Consider the following 15,308-nt stretch of genomic DNA (forward strand, 5'->3'; position numbering starts at 1 on the left):
ACAAATAGCTGAGAAAAGGAGCAAAGCTAAAGGCAAAGGAGAAAGGAAAGATATTCTCATCTGAATGCAAATTTCCAAAGAATAGCAAGGACAGATAAGAAAGCCTTCCTCAGTGATCAATGCAAAGAAATAGAGGAAAACAACAGAATGGGAAAGACTAGAGATCTCTTCAAGAAAATTAGAGATACCAAGGGAACATTTCATGCAAAGATGGGTTCAATAAAGGACAGAAATGATATGGACCTAACAGAAGCAGAAGATATTAAGAAGAGGTGGCAAGAAAACACAGAAGAACTATACAAAAAAGATCTTCATGACCAGATAATCACGATGGTGTGATCACTCACCTAGAGCCAGACATCCTGGAATGTGAAGTCAAGTGGGCCTTAGAAAGCATCACTATGAACAAAGCTAGAGGAGGTGATGGAATTCCAGTTGAGCTATTTCAAATCCTAAAAGATGATGCTGTTAAAGTGCTGCACTCAATATGCCAGAAAATTTGGAAAACTCAGCAGTGGCCACAGGCCTGGAAAAGGTCAGTTTTCAATCCAATCCCAAAGAAAGGCAATGCCAAAGAATGTTCAAAGTACCGCACAATTGCATTCATCTCACACGCTAGCAAAGTAATGCTCAAAATTCTCCAAGCTAGGCTTCAACAGTACATGAACCGAGAATTTTCAGTTGTTCAAGCTGGATTTAGAAAAGGCAGAGGAACCAGAGATCAAATTGCCAACATCCACTGGATCATTTAAAAAAGCAAGAGAATTCCAGAAAAACATCTACTTCTGCTTCATTGACTATGCTAAAGCCTTTGACTGTGTGGATCACAACAAACTGTGAAAATTTTTCAAGAGATGGGAACACCTGCCTCCTGAGAAATCTGTATGGAGGTCAAGAAGCAACAGTTAGAACCAGGCATGGAAAAACAGACTGGTTGCAAATTGGGAAAGGGGTATGTCAAAGCTGTATATTGTCACACTGCTTATTTAACCTATACACAGAGCACATCATGTGAAATGCCAGGCTGGATGAAGCACAAGCTGGAATCAAGACTGCAGGGAGAAATATCAACAACCTCAGATATGCAGATGATACCACCCTTCTGGCAGAAAGTGAAGAGGACCTAAAGATGAAAGTGATGAGGTGATGAAAGTGAAAGTTTCATTGATGAAAGTGAAAGAGGAGAGTGAAAAAGCTGACTTAAAACTCAACATTCAGAAAACTAAGATCATGGCATCTGGTCCCATCACTTCATGGCGAATAGATGGAGAAACATTGGAAACAATAACAGACTATTTTCCTGGGCTCCAAAATCACTACAGATGGTGACTGTAGCCATGAAATTAAAAAACACTTGGTCCTTGGAAGAAAAGCTATGACAAACATAGCATATTAAAAAGCAGAGACATTACTTTGCTGACAAAGGTCCATCTAGTCAAAACTATGGTTTTTCCAGTAGTCATGCATGGATGTGAGAGTTGGACCATACAGAAAGCTGAGTGCCAAAGAATGGATACTTTTGAAGTGTGGTGTTGGAGAGTCCCTTGGACTGCAAGGAGATCAAACCAGTCAATCCTAAAGGAAATCAGTCCTGAATATTCACTGGAAAGACTGATGCTAAAGCTGAAGCTCCAGTACTTTGGCCACCTGATGTGAAGAGACAACTGATTAGAAATGACCCTGATGCTGGGAAAGATTGAAGGCAAAAGGAGAAGAGGGTGGCAGAGGATGAGATGATTAGATAGTATCACCAACTCAATGACATGAATTTGAGCAAGCTTTGGGAGACAGTGAAGGATAGGAAAGCCTGGCATGCTGCAGTCCATGCAGTCACAAAGGGCTAGACGTGACTTAGTGACTGAACAACAATATGTGAAAGTGAGTTACAAATGAAAGAAATTACTATTGTCTCATGGGTTTTAAAAATGAAAATGGAGTTCCAAATGCAGCTTATTATTACTGTTGCTCTTTAGGGAATAAGACAATTACTTAAAATGCTTAAAAATTCATGTAGACTGTAGACTCCCTCTGCCTTGAATGCTCTTCCTTCTGATATATACGTAGCTCACTTTCCCATATCCTGTGTCATTTTTCACATGTCACTTTCTCAATGACGTCCATCCTGACCACCTATTTAATAATGCAAACCTTCCTTTCCTCCCACCCTTCAGCACTCCACATCACCTAATCCTAATCAATTTTGTCTTTTTCCAAGTACTTATTGCCTTCTAACACATTCATGAATTCATTCTTTATACTTATTGTTTATCATTTTTCTCCTGCCACCAGAATGTGTGCAGGGATCTTTGTTTCGTCATTGGTGCATTTGCAATGCACCAAAATGAGTACCTAGTATGTAGTAGCTTCTCAATGATTTTTGCTCAATGAAAGAATGAGAAGTGAAATGTATGTTGAATGGCTGCCACATCAGAAGTCATTCTTGCAAGACTGCGTACAGGAAGGCAGAATACAGAAATCAGCAGCCTGGTCTTGGGATGATGGTGGCTGAGAAGTTCATGACCGCAATGTGTGAAACATGAGTGATTTAGAATCCTAAAATAACAAGCAAGAGAGCACCCCTTAAAACTCACAGAGGCAGTTTTAATCCAATGAGAGGAATCCGTCTTTACACATGGAGAATGAAGAGACTCCACGTCACTGTAGAAGAAAAGTTTGAATAATTTCCAAGTGTGTGTTGGTTTCCTACTATGCATAATAAATTATTCCAAATCCTAGTGATTTAAAGGGCTTTCCTGGTGACTCAGAAGGTAAAGAATTCACCTGCAATGCAGGAGACCTGGGTTCGATCCCTGGGTTGGGTGGATCACCTGAAGAAGGAAATGGCAACCCACTCCAGTAGTCTTGCCTGGAAAACCCCATAGACAGAGGAGCCTGGAGGGCTACAGTTCATGGGGTCACAAAGAGTCGGACACAATTGAGCAAATAGACTCCATGTCACTGTAGAAGAAAAGTTTGAATAATTTCAGAGCGTGCATTAGTTTTCTACTAGGTATAATAAATTACTCCAAATCCTAGCAATTTAAGACAACAAAAATTTATTATCTTATAGCTCCTGTGGGTCAGGAATTCAGGCAGCTCAGTCAGGTGGTTCTGGCTCAGGGTCTTTCAAAAGGTGTGGTTAAAACCTTGGAGGCGGCCACGGTCATCTGAAGGCTTGTCAGGGGAGGGGAGATGGGCTTCCAAGATGGTTCATTCATGTGGCTATTGGCAGGAGGCTTCAGTCCCTCACCACGCAGACCCGTCCACAGAGCTGCAAGCATCCTGATGACATGGCAGCCAACTTTCCCTAGAATAAGTGATCCAACAGCAGAAGAAGGTGGAAATCATGATATCTTTCATGATCTATCCTCAGAAGTCACAATCTGTCATTGATGCATTATTCTATTGTTACACAGGTCTGCCCTACTTCATGTAAGAGAAGATTACAAAATAACATGAATACCAGAAGGCAGGGAGTATTGAGGGTCATCTTGGAGGCTGGTTACCACAGAATGAAACTCAGCAAGAATGCAGGATGTGTGGCAGCAGCATGGATCTATGGAGAGCAGTCATCATCTCCCCCCGCCCTCTTTGGCTGGCCAGAGACGACTGGCCAGAAGGCAGACTTTGTGTCACAAGTCATCAACAGCAATTCCAGGCCTTCCGCTGTACACATTGCTCAAGGCAATGTATGGAAACATGGATCCATTTTAGGGTACCTGACTTCTTCCATTTGGGACCCTGGATGCTGGTTCCTGCTTGCCAGCACATTTCTCTTGTTGATCCTGCCATTAATAAATGAAAGAGGAGAGGGAGCCCAGAGTCTAAGAAAGGAGTGGCCACATGACCTAAGGAAGATGGTCAGGGAACAGAATACCAGTGTGGCCTCAGAAATCCCCTACCATGGTTAAACAGTAAGCCTTTTTAATTGCCTAGAAGTATATGTGTCAATTAAGAAAGAATGCTACCCAAGGAAGGCTTCATGAGAAAAGAAAAAGCCCAAAAGAGGGTGTTTCTTTCATGACTGGAGACTCTTAAGGCTGCAGCTATCGTGTTCCATCCTCCTTTCTCAGACAGGTCCCATACTTCATCTAAAAAAAAAAATGGGTAGCATTTGCTCCTGCCGTTAATGACTCCAAAAGATGGAGAATGTGCATTTCCACCAGCTTTGGAGATTTTAGAAAAAGAAAAATCTCCTTGTCCTTGGGCACCAATATATTCTCTTTGTTTTTCATTTATAATAAAAAGTGGTCTGTGCCAGAGTGCACCACACCATGTGACAATGACAATCAAGAAGATTCCAATCACGAGGAGGCAGATGGAGGGCCTGAGAAGCCAGGAAGAAAACGGAGGCTGTGCCAAAGCATCACCACGAAGGCCAACGCCTCCTCCCGGCTTGTGCGTGGTAAGATGGGAGCTCAGCGGAACCTAATTCAAAGGGATGACAAGCAACTTGAACCCCTCTCGCTCAAGATGAGTAAGAGCTTTCGACAGGCAAGTGCCAAAGAATTGTGGTGCAGATAAATAGAATGGAAGAAAGAAAGGTAAGCTTGAAGTCTGTGAAAGTTCTAAAAACATGCTTAATTTCAGACATGTAAAATCAGAGGCTGAATTCGTGCAGAAGAAAAACAGCTGAAAATGTTCCTCTTAAAGTTTCTTAATAATAACTAACAGTCATTGGAGTTAACATTTATACAGTGTTTCTTTTTGTCAGGGACTCCCAAATGTCTTACATCTAAATGCCTTAATCAATCACCACAACCCAATGAAGTCAGTATTAATATACCCACTTATAGATGAGAAACTCAAGGTGATAGAGGTTAACCAACTTGTTTAAGGTACCATCAGTTCAGTTCAGTATTTAGAGTCAGGATTTGAACACTGGCAGTGTTACCCCAGAGCCCACAGCTGTAACCACCACACTATATTGTTTTTAAAGGGTTTAAAAAAGGGAACAAATGCTGGTGAGTATCATTCATAGAATTCATGGGGAGATTCAACACAATGGTCTGGAAGTCTTCCAGCTCATTACGAGGTGAACACCATTATCTCATCACTTCAGTGGAGCCTTCTGTGCTGCTGAATCTCAATCCCATGATTTTATTCCTGAAGAAATCAATGTGGCCAAGTACCCTGCTCAGGGCTACTGGACCTCTACTGCCTTCATCCACCAGAAAAGCACTGACCGCCCACCCAGCTCCCATGAGTCATTCCTGCATCTGTGCAGGGTCCCAGGCCATGCTACCCCCCTGCCCCACTCCCCTGCTGCCTCTGGAAAATCTAGGAGTTTAGTCTTGGAGATGTAACAAGTTTTCATCCTGTGATAATAAGAAAGCAACACCAAAGGCCTAAAGGTTGGAAGAAGTCTGGGTTTTACCGGTTTTGGACAGTTCAGTTCACCTTGGAGAGGTGTGAAACAGGAGGTGATATTATCAGTGTTTTTCAGGAAAGCTTGTATCAGTCCATACTCTCCTGCTCCTCCACCCCCAGGCCTCCTCCTGCTCCTACCTCTTCCACCTCTACCCCCAGGACTTGTTGAGGTTCATTCCTAGTGCATTTCATCCAAAAACACCTAGATCTAGTTGCCGAGCTACTTCCTGGATGGTCCTCAGCTTTCAGAATCCCAAGAAGTTATTTCATCCTTTCTTTCCCCTCTGCTATCTCCTCCTTTCCTGCCTTCATATGCAAAGGTCACAGTCACCCCAGTTTATCGAAGAAAATGCCTTCTTATCCATATTCTCTTCCCTCATTCTGTATGCCACTTCTTATCCATATTCTCTTCCCCCATTCTGTATGCCACTTAGAGAGAAGCACTGTTTTAGCATCAGACGGTCTGGCTTTGAATCCCCTCATTAGCCATGACCTTGTGCAAGCTACCTACCTCTCTAAGGCCACACTTCTTCTGTAAGATGGGGATAATAACAGTGCCTGTTTCCTAGAGTTGTCGTGGGAATGGGAGTTGAAATAAAAAACACATGTCATGTGAAATAAAAAACACATGTCACAGTGTCCTGCACAGAGCAAAGTGGCTGTTACGATGATTAGGTCAGTGACAGAGGGACTGGTGAGCGGGGTCACTTGTTCAGAGCAGCCCTTGTAAGGAAGCCTGTGAGTAAGCCACTTTTCCAGACCAAAGGTTCCAGGGGAATTGCTAGTGATGTTGCTGCCTGGGGTAACAGAAAGGAGAGGAGGCAATTATACAGCGTGTAACAAACATAATTTCATTTCTAATGCCTTTCCCCTGCTGGGCCACTTAGACTCTAAACAATAACAACAAGGTGGGGGTGCAAATGAGGCACGTTCTGAAGGAGCCCGGTGACAAATGCACGTGCCCCACGACTCACTTTGGCTCCCAGACATCTGCAGGGGGATGTCCTTGGGGACTGTGGCTGCCATTCTAGGTGCTGAACCTCAGTGCCCTGGAAGCTGGGTCTGCCCGGGCTGACTGCCCGGGCTGACTGCAGGCTTATCGACAAGGCCCCTCGGGGCCGAATCTGTCTGACTTCACTTAACCATCATCCTCTGTCTGGGAACACAATGACATCACTCAGAGGGCTCCAGGGAAAGCCAGGGGTCCTCCCTTCTTCCCCCTCCCTCCCATCCCGCCATCACTGGAGACATGATTTCCACCTTCTTCTACTGTTGGATCACTTATTCTAGGGAAAGTCGGCTGCCATGTCATCAGGATGCTTGCAGCTCTGTGGGCGGGTCTGTGTGGTGAGGGGCTGACGCCTCCTGCCCTGTCTGTTCCTGGAAAAAGTGCAAATCCTCACAGGTGCCATCGGATTACGACAAATCACCCATCTGCGCCACACTGATGCCTTACACATGCATATTGAACATCAACTGCTTCCAAGGGCCCTCAAGAATTCACTTTCCTCAGCTCCCACATCCATGACGCTGGCCCCACACTCTCAGAGGCCCCCACGGCGTCCAGGGCTCTGAGTTTGGGACCCTGCGTGGGCACAGCCTTTTCTATCCCTGGGAAGGGGGAATCCCCAGGCCCGAGGGCATTGTCTCTGGCTCCTTTCTGTTCGCTGAAGCCAGCAGGGGCCTCTGCTCCTCCAGAGACACGTTCCCAGGTCTCCTAGGGAGAAAGGAGGTTGCACCCTCCAGGGGGCTTCCCACCTGCCAAGGGTGTTGATTTACCTCATTCATCAGATTGATGTGAAAGGGAGAAGAAGAGGGGAAATGTACAAGACCAGAAGGGCAAATTTCTCTCCTTTCTCTGGACCCAAACAGGAACAAACCAAGTGGCTGGATCGTGGAGTTTTACTCCTCCACCCACATGTACTGACACTATAATCAAGCTATTTTCCAAGCCTATGCATTTAGATAATATGATTCTATTGTTTTTTAAAAAAACAAAACAAGAAAGAAATCTTCCATTACACTGGTGACAGGGACAGGTTAGAGGCAGCAGTATATTAACATCGGATTCCAACACTGCTGCAATAATTAAATAGGCTGGAGATAATATCAGTCTACCACCCAGAATTGGTAAATAAGTAACTTGCTTAGTGGCTCTATGTAGTAACCTTGAGAGTTCATACAGAATCCCAAAGCAAATGCTGTAGTCTTCCCAGGGCCGTAAGAGGCCCTACTGGGGGGTGAAAGGAAGGAACTATGACACTGGGGGTCATCTAAGTGAGAGGCCACACACAGAGGAGGACGCCTACTGGGAAGCTGAGCCCTTTCTGCTGCCTGTAGTTTCCAAGTACTTCCTAGATGCAGGATGCTCTCCTGCTAGCAGGGCTCTTGATAAGACAGAGAAGCTTTGATTGCCAAGCTCAATCCTGGTGCACTGGAACTGCAAAGCTTACACCACTTTTTTTCTTTTAAAGAAATTTATTTACAGGCTATATTTTTTAAGTTAATCTCCTACTTTTTTATTTTTTTAAACTTTTAATTTTGTGTTGGGGTGTAGCTGATTAACAATGTTGCAATAGCTTCAGTTTCAGGTGGACAGCTGAAGGGACTCAGCCACAAATATACATGCATCCATTCTCCCCCAAATTCCCCTCCCATCCAGGCTGCCACATAACATTCGGCAGAGTTCCCTGTGCTATACATTAGCTCTTTGTTGGTTATCTATTTTAAATACAGCAGTGTAGACATGTCCACCCCAAATTCCATAACTATCCCTTCCTCCTGGCAACCATAAGTTCTTTTTATAAGTGTGCACCACTCAGTTTTTGGAGAAATTTCTTAACAGGAGACAGAAACCATATTTCTGGACTAAAGAAAAAGCTGCCGTATTTGGAGTCAGGAACATCCAGAATGATTTCTGAGGAAGTCCAAATAATCTAAGGATTTTAAAGTCCTGGTAACTATGTCTGAGGGGAAATGGAACTGACTGGGCAGTCATCCTGTTCTTTTCAAGCCCTCATATCTTAGGTTGCTGTGACCTGCGATACACAATCTGATTCTGGGAGATGCTGGAGATATGGCTTGGGGTCCCAGCATTATAAATCAACTTTGATTCTCCTCTCCCTTCCTCAGCCTTCACTGTTGGAGATTCATGGGTATTACACCACATGGGAGGGCAAAATGAGGGGTGGCAGGTCAGAATGTATGAGTCACTGGAAGGGGAAGGATTGACTCAAGACAGTCTCATCACGCTCTGCCCCCTACCTTCACCACACACATCACCTGTGCTATGTTCATAGCTTCTTCCCCAACACCGAAATACAACTTCCACGTGCAAGGAAGATGGAGCCAGCTCCCTGCAGACCGAGTCCACAGGCCTTTCCCCGATACATGTTTAAACAGAGAACAGGGATCTTAGACCAGTCTAGCTTCAGCAGGTCAGCCCCAGGTATGTGTGAGGCCAAATTTTTATGAGATCCTGAGCTCCCTTTGTTTCCACTGGTAGGAGGAAAAAACAGGCTTTCTCCCAAGTTCAGATTCTCCTATATCACTGCACATTCTAGACAGAAATAATTCAACCTTACAGGTGAAGGAAAAAAACTGACTAGCCCACAAGCCTTATCACTGGCCTTATTCACCGCTACAAGCTTCCCAGCTTTTATAGAGCACAAGAACCAGATCGATACAGTCAATATGTCACTGCCAATAGGGCACACATGGCTATCAGCCTTGGGGAACATGGTGTGCTACTAAGCTGAACTAATCACTCCTTGGCATTTCAGGAGCAGTTGGGTTAGCAGATCACGGCATAAACATACTGAACGACGATGATTCCCCTACAAGGGGAGGGGAGGGAAAACACACTGGGTTGGCCCCCAGAGGAGACTTAGTATTTACACAGGTCAATGTAAACCCATATTGGTGATTCTTAGAGAGACCAAAAATCTGTTTTAGAAAAAAAGGGAAGCCCAGGCAGATCCTGTGGGAGGAGACTGGGCTGCAACCTCTATCACAGCAAAGGGACTGGACCAGGAGGATGGTTCATCCACAAGCCCACAACCAAAGAATTTAACACGTGTAACTGCAGAAGGCAGGGGGGTTGACTCAAGACCTTAATCATGTTCTCTCTAGTTAAGGAAGTAATAACTTGTATGAGAGATGATTTCTTAACCCAGTGTACATATGAATCACCCAGAAATACTGTTAAAATATACATTTCTGAGCCTCAGCTTGAGACTATCATTCAGCTGTTCTTCAGACAAGAAACAAAATCATGCATTTTAAACTAGCTTCTCTGGTGATTCAGATACAGAGAGTTTATTAAAACAAAACCCAGCCCTTAGAGAAATGCTGTCCCAGACCTCTATAATAATTCAGAATCTCCTCTGTTCTAGGCACATTCCTCCCCCCAGGAGGTACAGGTAAGACGGAAGGAACTCAGAATGTTCTTCAAGAGACCAAGGCTAGAACCATGGTGGCCTTCACTTGGCTCTCAGTCTAACCCTCTCAAATGTCTTCCCACCAGATGTCTGATTTCAGAGAAAGCATCAGCAGCTCCCATCCCAGTCAAATATGCCAGGAATCCTGAATACTAAGCAGACAAGTCAAAGGCAGGGGACTGGGACACAACAAATCAGGTCACTAATTCTCTTGCAATTGGTCACATTCACCACAAGCCTCTCTTTCTGTCCACCTTCATTAAATAGCAGCAACAGGGAGAAAAATGAAACAAAAAATGATTTCTTTTTCAAGTGGTCCTAATGACACAGGATGAATCAGGGGTAAGCAGAGCATTTGCATCCAATGGGGTAAGAATCCCTGTTGATGTCGTCCTGGGGAGGAGCAAGAATTAGTCTGAAAGGTTTATAGCCTGGTCAAAATCCAGAAATGGTTGGATCTGAAGAAGGAACTAGAGAGGGATCCACAAACTGTCTTGCACCTTACCAACCTCAGGACCCCCCAGGACAAAAAGTAGTGGGGTGTGAGGTAGGCGAACAGTGTGACTCATTCACTCAGATAGCTTCCCCGAGGCTGAGAGAAAGGACCTGTCCCTACGGAGGCGCAGTGCTGTGACTTGTGTCCATGGCGAAGCCTGTTGTGTAGATGCACAGGCACCCTCTAACCTCTGCTCTTCAAGAGGAATGGCTCACAGGCTACCGGCGGCAGCCAGAGATGCACACGCGCTCTGTCTGGCGCTTACAGCTGCCTCTTGTCTTTGTACACCGCCCTACCGGGGCTTTTGGTCCATTCCAAAGTAGGAGAATCACCCATTGCCTCTGCGCCTATCGTCACCCCCATTCCCGGGTTGAGATGGGTCTGAAACCCCAACCTCCGTCTCTCCACAAACGGAGAGACGGCCAAGAACGGAAATTCAGAACCAAGGACAGCGGCATATTGGCTGTGAGAGCAATTAGTTAGAATCACTGGCTTCGGTCCTTAGAAACTGAAAAGTCTCAGGTCGCACAAATGCAGAGTTGCCAAGAACAACCCTTTTCCCTCCAGGGCGATCGGAACTCTGGCCGCGCGCACGGGGGGCTCCCGGCTTGGGTGCCGGGCGAAAAGTGCCCTCACGAGATGGTCCGGGAGCCGGCCGCCCTGCGAAGCCCCGGCTTCGCGGGGTTCGCTCTCGGCGCTCCGCCGGAGGCTACATGGCACTGCCCGCCCGTGTCCGGAGCGAGAATTCGCACGCGGGCAGTGCGAAGGATGCTCAGAGGGTGGGAGAGAGGACAGCCGCCGATGTTCACCTTCGTCCCCGGGGAAGCGGCCCGACGGAGAGTCCGGGAAGAGCAGGGCAGGGCGGTCCCCGGGCAGACGAGCGCCAGAGTGGCCGGACAAACTTCTGGTCCCAGCCGCGCCGCCCTTCGAGCTCCCTCCTCCTCTCCCACTGACCCTGCTTGGACCCGGGCCGCCTGTCCTGCACCCTGTCGGCGCTTACCTTCAAGCCATAGGGCGCCCCGGGGCAGAGACGGCGCCGGCTGCTCGAGGCTTCCGGCTCCCGCCGCATCCACGCGCGGCCGCCCCTCCGGCAGCCGTCCGGGGCCGCCGCTCTCCTCGGCGGGTCCCTGGCTCCCGGCCCCGCCGCGCCGTTCAGAGCCCCGGCGGGCAGCCGCTTGGCCGGCTTCGGCCCGCGGGGAGCAGTGGACCGGCCGCGGCGGGGCGGGGCGGGGCGGGGCCGGCAGGGCGCGGGGCGGGCGAGCGGCGCAGAGACCTGGCGCGGAGGCGGCGCGTTGCGCGCGGCAGGCGGCCGGCTCCGGCACTGAAAAGCTGGACAGCTCCGCGGCGCTCCAGCGCGGAGAGCGCGGGGAGCGCGGGAGGGCGGGGCGGGGCCGCCTGGACCACGGGGCGCCTCGAGCCCCGCCCCCGGAACAGGCCACGCCCCCGGGACAGGCCCCGCCCCGCCCCGTCCCGCCCCCGTTGGTAAGCGAGCCTCTAGTGCCGGCAACACCCGAGTCGCTGGCAGGTGGGCATTGCCGCCATCCTTGACTTTGAGGCAGATGGAGCCCAGGCAGGAACTGAGCTGTCCCACCACACCCCCAAAGTAGCAATCTGTAAATGCCTGGCGGCGGGGACAGGTGTTGTCGTCGCCTGTCTCTTCCCTCCTTTGAGGAGTCAGAGGACAAGGGTTGGGGGAGGCACCTCCCATCCAGGGAGTCGAAGAAGGAGAGATCCAGGATCTCTTCAAAGCTCTGGTCAGAGCAGTTCCGTTGCTTACCTCATTTCCAGGGGAAAGAAAGCCTGCTTGGAGCTGACTTGACATGGAAATTCAAGAGGCCCAGAGATTCCAGCTCACCTTTGATTCCAGAAGCAGTAAGGGGTTGGAGTGAGAGGAAGGGAGATGGTGGCGAGGACTGCTCTGCTGCTGGTCCTCTGCCGCTGGTCTTTGCCTGCAGAGGAACCGCCTTCCCACCTTTCCCTCTTCCCTTTACTTCAAGGAACTGGCCCTTGAACAACAGGAATTTGAACATCACAGATCAAAATGAGATATTTTTCAACAGTGAATAATACACTACTACATGGACAGAGGAGCCTGATGGGCTACAGTCCATGGGGTCGCAAGAGCAGGTCATGACTTAGTGACTAAACCACCTATATTATATGGGGTTGGTTCAAACCACTCATGGAGAAGGTGGGTAAGGAGGGTGGACTGTATATTAAATGCTGATTTTTGAGGGTTAGCACCCCTAGCCCCCACATTGTTCAAGGGTTAGCTGTAGTTACTGACTGTCCTTCCTTTGCCAGGCTGTGTCAGATTCAAGGGTCGCAAAGAGGAATGAAACCAGGCTCCTGCTCTCACCTCCTCCCAGTTTAAGCCAACGTACCTGTAGCTTATACCAGTGCCATGGAACAAACAAAAAGGGAAGCCTGACAGGAGCTAGGCATTGAAGAAGCAAATACCAGTTCCCTTGGGGGAAGAAGGCAGTGTTCCAGGCAGGGGGGAATAGCATGGAGAATTAGACTTATATATCAGGGAGTCAGTCCATCGTGGCTGGAGTCAAGCCGCTCCAAGACTTTGAGGCTCTAGGCCCTAAAGGTTAAATTTGACTCAGCATTTCCTTCAGTGACACACACAATTATCAAGAATTAGAGTTGGAAAAACAAATTAACATTCATCTAAATCCCACTCATCACTCTGCAAGAGAGAACTGAGGTACAGAGAAATGGAATCCCTTCCAGATGCCACGGAGATCCAGCTCTGCATCAGTCCCCCGTCTCTGGGGGCTCAGACCAGCACATCTATCATTTCTGGAGGCAACCGGAGGGAAGGGAAGAAACGTTAGTGGCGTGACACGTCTCTTCCCCTGCTCTATGCCTTTGGCGCTATACGTGGATCTGGACCATTCCAATTTCCCTGCAGGCTTGATGGGGAGATATTATAACAATCAGGAATCCTAACATTTTGCCATGTCTGCTATTAAAGCAATAAAAAATTGCAGACATAGTTGAAATCTCAGGGTTCTGCCTTGCATAGCCTCACATCACTCTTCCCAAGTGACGTTTAAAATCCACTTAAAGAAGCACTTGGTACCTCCTGGCTCAGCACCTGTGCATCAGTCGAGGCCCACAGCCACACAGTGGACAGGCCACCCCTCTCCTGACCAGTCAGAAGACCTGGGTTGATGTCCTGCTTCTGTCACCTACCCGTTGTGTGACCTTGGATAAATAGTTTAATCTCTCTAAGCCTCAGATCCCCCATCTATAAATTGGGGCTAAAAATACCTATCTCTCTGGAGTACACTGGGGATAATAGATGAGGAAGTATTAGAGAAATGATAACATGGGCAGCCCCTGGCTGCTACAAGGTGGGGAGGGGAGCCAGGCTTGCTCAGGAAATAGGAGATGACCTCCGTGGGTCATCTCTGCGCCAACCCAAAGATACATTAGCGGTAGCTCTGTTCTGCCTTTTCCACCCTGATCTTGCATGGCTGAGTGGATTTCATGCTGGCTCTGAGTGAGACGGATGGATCTTTTAGTTTTCAATTAGCAAACGCCTCGCTCTTTAAACAAGTGGCACAGCAAACAGATGCCCTGAATGATTGATGACAGGGAACATCTGTGGCCAAGCAGGTGGCTGTACCGGAGACTCAGGCTTCCCAGAGTGGCAGGGCCCTCTGGAGATCATTGGGTGCCTCCCCTCTGTTCCAGGCAGAACTGTCCCCAGTCCAAGCAGGCCGGGCAGTGTCAGGGTGGCCCTTTTCCTTACAGCTTTCCTGGAAAGGGGGCCACAGGAGCCTCCTTGAGTTTCCATATGTTCCAGAACCTCAGAGTCAGGAAGTTGTTCCTGGTGTGGTATCTATACCTCTATTTCTACTCTTTATCCTTGAAAACGGTAAAGCAATGTTTAGCAATGACTATTAGGGGCAGAGGATGGGTTAAGGCAGGTAGAAATTTTGCTGGCCCATGGTAACAAGGAAGCAAAGGATGGATCCAACAAACAGGAAGGAAAATCTAGAACTCCCTCTGTGCTCCAAGAATGGCTTCTGAGCCAGAGGAGGAGGCATGGCTGGGGCTTGGAAGGGAGAGTCCCTTGCTGGTCTCTGTCAAACCCTGCATCCACAGAGAGAGACACAAACAGGCTGTCAAAGGGCCCTTTCTGGAAATCATTCCACAGGAGACGAGGGCCGTGCCCTCACTGGAGGGGTTAGAAGCAGAGCCGGATCAGGGAAGCAGCATCGCTGGAGACTCACAGGAGTTCACCGCCACATTCCACGCCCTTGGGGAAGTTCTGAATGTCTCCCAGCCCCCCGCTTCGCTTCCTCATTTTGTGAAGCGGGGATGCCGATCCTATCTCAGCGTTATTGTGGAAATTAAGTGGGAACGACCACCGGCATATCGGTGCTCAATCAATACGTTTTGCCTGCTTTCTGCTCTCACTGAAAACTTCAACCAGAGAAGTGCTGACAGAAATGCACACAACTCTTTGTGGTGTCCCAGCCTACTTTTCAGATTTCTTAACCTACCTCACAGATGAAAACAGAGTCGTTACTTTCAAACTCTGGGAATGCTTCTTTTCTTGTCCTCTTCCCTTTTGTCATTTTGTGCTTATCCCAGTTGCAGACAACTCTGAGAATGCTAAGGTGGCAATCTTTCTGGATCAGAGGAGGTACAGGGCACAAAGAAAATGCACGTGTCCTTTTTAGACTTCATTATTTTTATCAAAGTGCAGAAAACCTTAGAGAGAGAGTTCTTAGTTACCCATGTTGCTGAGAGATCCATGACCCCATGTCAGAATAGCCTAGTGAAGGGACTGAAGAAAGCGGGGGCTGGGCCTCCCAAGGAAGGGGTGGGATGGAGAGGATTCTTGTAAAAGGCAAGGTTCAGGGCACACTCCTTGACCAAGACAGGAGAGCAGAGAGAGAGTTACCTGAGAGTTTTGACGTCTGCGTGTGCAGGTCACCCTTAGAGACTCATTTCCTCACAGGGATTTCCCACATCAGTGT

General features: G+C 48.0%; 1 protein-coding gene across 2 annotated transcripts in view; it reads right to left on the reverse strand.

Moving 5' to 3' along the window:
- DRD2 (dopamine receptor D2) overlaps positions 1-14,929 on the reverse strand; it is a 76,590-nt gene extending 61,661 nt beyond the window's left edge. The window contains exons 1-2 of one of the 2 annotated variants that reach the window (XM_043870446.1): positions 14,829-14,929; positions 12,161-12,311 (exon numbers count right to left, since the gene is read on the reverse strand). The gene's annotated coding sequence lies outside the window, so the exon portion shown is untranslated. Of the gene's footprint in view, positions 1-11,305; positions 11,450-12,160; positions 12,312-14,828 lie in introns of those variants that run through there. The other variant, XM_043927248.1, reaches the window with a different exon arrangement.
- Between the last annotated feature and the right edge of the window lie 379 nt (positions 14,930-15,308).

Source organism: Cervus elaphus, chromosome 1 (genome assembly GCF_910594005.1).
Source record: "Cervus elaphus chromosome 1, mCerEla1.1, whole genome shotgun sequence".
NCBI lineage: Eukaryota > Metazoa > Chordata > Mammalia > Artiodactyla > Cervidae > Cervus > Cervus elaphus.